Source organism: Quercus robur, chromosome 10 (genome assembly GCF_932294415.1).
Source record: "Quercus robur chromosome 10, dhQueRobu3.1, whole genome shotgun sequence".
Classification (NCBI taxonomy): domain Eukaryota; kingdom Viridiplantae; phylum Streptophyta; class Magnoliopsida; order Fagales; family Fagaceae; genus Quercus; species Quercus robur.
Window position 1 is genome coordinate 2,333,494 of NC_065543.1, and position 7,116 is coordinate 2,340,609.

Here is a 7,116-nt window from a genome sequence, read left to right on the forward strand (position 1 = left end):
GTTTCCTCTTCGATAACATATCTGGTGTTATCGCTGTGTTTGCATCTTTCTTCCTCTCTATCTCTGCCTTTACATTATCTGCTGTGGTTTATTTTGTTGTGGCTTAGATAGTTGTTTAATCAATACCATGTTATAGCATATGTTAAGTTTCCGCACACTATTGTTTAACATATTGCGTGTGTTGATTAAATTGGTTTTTGGGGGTCTAAACGTTCAAAAGTGTTTTTGTACACGTTTTTGAACTTTCAGGGTACATGGTGACCCATAGAGGAATTGAGGTGAACCCAGACCAGATTAGGGCCATTAACGATTTGCAAGCACCTCAGAATCCAAAAGAAGTGCAGAAACTGACTGGAATGACTGCTGCGTTGAATCGGTTCATTTCCAGGTCGGCCAAGAGGTGTCGTCCCTTTTTTCGCCTATTACATAAGTGGCAAGGATTTGAATGAATCGCGGAGTGTGCTGAAGCGTTCCAGCAATTGAAAGAATACCAGTCCAGACCACCTATCATGTCTAGTCCTGAGGTGGATGAGGTGTTGTTTGCTTATTTGGCGGTAGCCCCTCATGCAGTTAGTTTCGTCTTGATATGAGAAGACAATGACGTCCAAAGGCCAGTTTATTACGTGAGTAAATCCCTCCATGAGGCCGAGGTGAGATATTTGTCATTGGAAAAGGCCATACTGGCGATGGTCCATGCAACACGCAAACTTCCGCACTATTTTCAGGCCTATACCGTGGTTATCTTGACCCAACTGCCACTTAAGTCCATACTTAGAAGTGCTGACTACACCGGAAGAATTGCCAAGTGAGGCACGATTCTGGGTGCTTTTGATATCAAATACATGCCTCGCACCTCTGTGAAAGGTCAAGTCCTTGCCGATCTGGTGGTCGAGTTCACCGAGTGCCCGGAAGAAGTTAATATGAATTAAGGTCACATGGATGAAAAATTGGTTGGCCTAATATCCGCACAAGGTGAGTCCTTTTGGAGGGTGTACGTGGATGGGGCCGCAAACCAACGGGGAGCAGGATTGGGATTGGTGTTGATATCCCCCGAGGAGGTCATCATCGAGAAGTTGTTAAGATTAGGGTTCTCGGCTACTAACAATGAATCAGAATACGAAGCTTTGATAATGGGAATGAGTATGGTCCATAAAATGGGTGGAAAGGCAGTGAAGTTATTCTCAGACTCGAGATTGGTAGTCGGCCAGGTGAGAGGAGAGTTGGAGGCCCGAGACCCAAGGATGCAAGGGTATTTGGACCGGGTTAAGCGTATGCAAACGAAGTTTGAGTCTTTCGACTTATTGCATATTCCTCAAGGTGAAAATACACACGCTGATTCCTTGGCGACCCTTGCCACCTCCTCAGTACGAAATTTTTCTCGGGTGATTATCGTTGAAGACTTGTGTACCCCCACCTCACCAGAAAAGGAGGTTTGCCAAATCAATCAAACTAGTCTGTCGCCAAGCTGGATGGATCCTATATTAAAATTTCTTAAAAGTGACATATTGCCCGAAGATAAGGTGGAAGCTGAGAAAATATGAAGGAGAGCTCATCGGTACTGGTTATCTGAGGATAAAAGGTTATACAAACGGTCCTTCTCTGGGCCATACCTGCTCTGTGTGCCTCCTGAGACAGCAGAGTCAATCCTGGAAGAATTGCATAAGGGCATTTGTGGAAGCCATACAAGGGGAAGGTCTTTATCATGTCGAGCCCTTACACAAGGATATTGGTGGCCAAATATGCGGAAAGAAGCGCATGAGTACGTTAAGAAATGCGATTAGTGTCAGAGATATGCTCCAAATATCCACCAACTGGGAGGAGTTCTTAACCTTCTCTCTAGCCCTTGGCCTTTTGCCTAGTGGGGGCTGGATATTGTCGACCCTTTTCCTAAATCCATAGGAAACAAGAAGTACCTACTGGTTGGCACAGACTACTTCACTAAATGGGTTGAGCTGAGCCCTTGGCGAACATCAGTGACGTAGATGTGAAGAAGTTTGTTTAGAGGAACATTGTTACGCGATTCGGAATTCCCCGCACTCTTGTCTCAGATAATGGACTCCAATTCGATAGTAATGCCTTTAGAGAATATTGTTCAGAACTGGGTATAAGAAACAGATATTCCACTCCGCCTTATCCACAAGGCAATGGGTAGGCTGAAGCCATTAACAAAGTAATAGTCAATGGGCTTAAGAAGAGACTGGACGACGCGAAAGGAAAGTGGGTGGAAGAATTGCCACATGTGCTTTGGACGTATCGGACAACTCCCCGATGTTCAACGGGGGAAACTCCCTTTTCCATGACCTATGGGGCTGAGGCCGTCATTCCCCTGGAAACTGGATTCCCAACGTTAAGGACCAGTACATTCTCTTCGGGTAATAATGATGCGATGTTGGAGAAAAGTTTGGACCTGATTGAAGAACAAAGGGAGAGCGCGATGGTTCAACTAGCTTACTACCAACATAAACTCAAGCAGGGCTATGATAGCAATGGTGAGGATGAGGCCGTTAGCCATAGGAGATCTGGTGCTGAGGAAAGTCCTGGGGGCCACTAAGAATCCAAATTGGGGAAAACTGGGACCTAATTGGGAGGGGCCATATCGGATCACTTCTGTAGCAGGAATAGGAGCCTACTATCTGGAAGACCTAGATGAAAAAGCTGTACTCCATCCTTGGAATGTAAATAATCTCAAGAGGTATTATTATTAATAAAAATGTTTCAATTCAAATATTTCTTTTAATTTACGTCAACCATACATCCTGTACTCCTGCATCCTGTGATGTATATTGAAATGTTAAACAGAAACTAAGTTATGTCAGGTCCTCGGACCACAAACTTAGTGGAAATTAACGTCCTGTGATGTACATTGAAATGTTAAACAGAAACTAAGTTATGTCAAGTCCTCGGACCACAAACTTGGTGGAAATTAACGTCCTGTGATGTATATTGAAATGTTAAATAGAAACTAAGTTATGTCAGGTCCTCGGACCACAAACTTAGTGGAAATTAACGTCTTGTGATGTATATTGAAATGTTAAACAGAAACTAAGTTATGTCAGGTCCTCGGACCACAAACTTGATGGAAATTAACGTCCTATGATGTATATTGAAATATTAAACAGAAACTAAGTTATGTCAGGTCCTCGGACCACAAATTTGGTAGAAATTAACGTCCTGTGATGTATATTGAAATGTTAAACAGAAACTACGTTATGTCAGGTCCTCGGACCACAAACTTGGTGGAAATTAACGTCCTGTGATGTGTATTGGAGTGTTGAATGGTGACTGAGTTGTAATAAATCTTCCAATCACAAACTTAACGGGAAATAACGCCCTGTAACACTCATTGGGGAATCAAGGAGAGATCGTTGGACGTAAGTTGGCATACAATCAAGGTACTGAAGGCATGATTTTATTTAGTTTATGAACTTTCGTAAAGAATTGCGATTGATTAGAAAGAATACGTGCATATCTAAAACGTCTCCCTAAGATCCTATTGTATTAATGCTTATTGCCTATTGCTAATTATCGATTGACGATATGTATGAGTAAGATTGCCCCATTCAAGCAAAAGGTAGTTGAAATGAACCTATCTAAATTACAATAACACAGTGAACGAGCGCAAAAATAACATGAAGTAGTAAAAGCGATAAGAAAATGAGTGAGGAAGTCCCCTACTAAATGTCTAGTTAAGCTACAAAACAAGTTCTATTTTTTCGATTTCAATTGAGTCTTTAGGTTCTGGCTGGCGAGTATGTCTGCCTCCGAAGTCGTGGTTCCCTCTTTTGTTTTGGTAACGCCCCCAGTTGGTAGAACTGTGGAGTCCAAATCCCGTTGAAAACCTTGGGAGGCCGTCTCTGCCTCCGGAGCGGTGGTGGTCTTGTCTGGGGAAGCTCCTGGAGGGGTAAGTCCCTCTTTAGCTAATTCCGGCTGGCTACGGGGAGGAAAACTGTGAGGCGAAACCTCCTCGTTGAGGTTAATAATTGAAGAGGGAGTATCAGCCTGATGGGGTAGAAGAACTGAGGGGCGGATCGCTTCGGGATAGAATACGTTCTTTGGCTTACATAACTCAGATGAGGCTTCAACCCCAACACGGTTAAGAGCCTCGCTCCAAGTTCTTGCGCAGTAGATACGGCATACCTCCAGAACCTCAGCTCTTAAAGCCTTCTCAGTTTCGGTTATACCAACCTCGTAGCCTCTCTGCTCAGCTTCGTTCGTTGCCTGTTCGGCATCAATCTTTGCTTTCTCCGCTTGCTCCTTGGACTTTTCAGCTCGCTCCCTTAGCTTCTGAGTTTCCTCCAGGTGCTTCCTGAGAACTAGGACTTGCTCTTTAGTCTTCTTTAGTTCGACATTCGCCTCCTGCAGAAGTTTCCCTTGGTTCTCAGCTTGCTTTTGGTAGCCTTCTAATGCTGACTCGGCGCTCTTGCAAGCTTGCTCTTCGGCCTGTAACTTTTTCTTTGCATCGGCCAAGTCTTGTTCAAATTTGGACAAGGTCTATACGGCTGTTGTCCGTCTTTTTCTCTCATCGTCTAGCTGATCGAAACAAGCGTTGAGCATCTCATCTAGCTTGAAAGTATTTTGGATGATCTGTAGGAAAAAGGTTAACACTATAGTCAGTAAAAGGTGCATATTGGTGAGTAACAGTCACAGAATGAGAAAGATAAAAGTTAGCTCCTTACCATGCCCAAATATCGTTTGTTGTCGAGGACAAGTTCATTCTTCCTCATGTTCTTTATTTCGGCCATATCTTTTGGGAGTAATAAGGCTTCCTCTATGGCCGAGGCTACATGGCACCCTATGCCGCCGTTAAAGTCCCTTATAGATGCGTCATCTCGCAGGGGCTCCCCACCGTGCATAGGTGCTGGCAACCATGCTTGGGGTTCAGGATGTTGGGAGTCAGATTTCTCCTGGCCCTACGTGGCTTGGTGCTTGGTTTTCTACTGCTTTGCAACTCATTGGGCATCCTCCTCTCGAGTTGGAGGAGACTTGCTCGTGTCTGCCACATCCTTGCCCTTCTGTTCCCTGCCCCTTTTCTGCTCGGCAGCGTTAGGAAGCGCTGGTTGTGGTGATGGCCGAGGAGGTTGGCGAGGAGTAGGTGGAGGAGACCTAGCTGGAAGAGATGAAGCCTGGGATGGTATTGTTTTTGTAGACGCACTCTTTCCCGGCTGACCTTCCATCAGCTCCAGCAGGCTTTTCTGGGGTTTTCTTTGTATCCCCATCTCGTCAGGATCTTCCTCGGGGCTTGTGGGTTGATCAAAAATCCCGAAATTGTCCGAAGACTCAAATACCGCTACAACCGTTTCCTCGCCTTTCTCCTTTTTCTTTCTCCCTTTTATTTCATTTTTCCTGAGGGGAGGTAAGGATGAAGAAGTTTTCGCCGAGACGCTGGCTACGAAAAGAGGCTCTGTGCGAGGTGTGTATTGGGGAAGTGGAATGCCCTCTGGAACAATGAACCCTTCATAGGCAACACTGATACGGTGAAGTCAGGGGTCGCGTGCGCTAATCACGCACTTCGGCGCCTGAAAAGCAAAAGAGAGGGGGGTATAGCCGAGAATTAAGTGTGCTGCCCGGAGCTGACCGTCAGACTCATTCACATATATTTCGGCCTTCAATAATTTATCTAGGCTCGCCTTATTGACTAACCTAAGATTGGGCTTTGTGTAGCGTCTATCTGCAAAACCGTTGAGTCAAGAGTGAAAATTGTAGGAGACAAAAATAATGAAAAAGAAGAAAGTAAACGAAATGTGTTCGCAGACTAAATAGTATAGATCTATGACTACGCGCCCACCTGGTGTTCCCTCTACGGTCGGGCAAGGCAAACCATCATGCCATTCCCCAGAGAAAATAAGGAAATCCTCTTTTAGGTTCTTGTTTGAAGTGGGAAGGCACTGAATTAGCCTTACCTCAAGATATCTCGACTTGAGATAATATCCTTGGCCAGTTAAGTGATGGAGGTTGTACACCCAATTCACATCATGATGGGTTAGGTTTAAGTCCATTCTCTTGTTCAGAGCGTCTATACTTCCCAGGACCCTAAACATGTTTGGAGCACACTAGGTGGGGGATAGCCTAAAGAAATTGAGGTAACTCCTAGTGATACTACCCATGGGGATAGTCATCCCGCTCTCTATAAAGGCAATCATGGGAATAACTACTTCCCCAGTTTGTCTGGTATCAACCCATTCCCCTTGGGCTGCGTACCTCATCCCTACCGTTGAGGGGATTTTATACTTAGAGCGAAAGTTTCTAATACCTTCCTCGGATTCGATGAGACATCGAAATGGATTCTTTTGTTTCCCCATTTTTCTAAAAAACTTAGCAGAAAAGACTGTTGGGTTTGAAATAAAAGTGGTAAAAACTTCGAGAGGACTTACAGATTCAAAGGAAGGACCTCGGACAAAGTACGATTATTTGTAGTCGCCAGGAAAATAACGAAAATAGAGAAAGGCAGGTTCAATGTATGAACTCTGGAACCAGGTAATCATCGAAGGTAAAGTACAGGGTTAATTTGAGAACGCCTTTATAGTCATATGAGGATTGTGAGCGGTAAAGTTCCCACTCACAAAACAAGGGAGGCCTTCTGCCGTTAGATTTAAATCTCACCGTCGAACGTGGGAGACAAGGGTGTTGCCAAAATTTAATGCTGCCAAAATCGGGATGCTAAAGCGTCAGGGGCATGCCCCAAAACACGCATAAGTACGGGCTTATGACGTCAAAATCCACCTTCTCTCCCGAGGAGTCGAAAAGTAGGATTTTAAGGGGCTATTATGGGGGCCTGTCAATCAACAAACCCATTAAGGTCAGGATCGTTAGGCCTGTGGCCCATCCGAGGATGCATATCCGTCCGAGGAGGCCATGTCAGGTCACAAGGCAATTGCCGAAGGGGGGTGGTAATCACTATCACGAAGGTAGAGTTCTGTATCCGTCCGAGGACGCCATACTCCTCGGCAGTATGCGTCCGAGGACGATCAGGACGCGGTCTTGTTGCAATCGGACCTCAGAATTATGTCATCACTAAAGATAGGATAACAGACCAAGGGTAAAAGAGATAAGGCAAACAAATATCTATAACTACAGCTGCCTCCGCATTAATTACCTCTCAACCAACTCTCTGGCTGC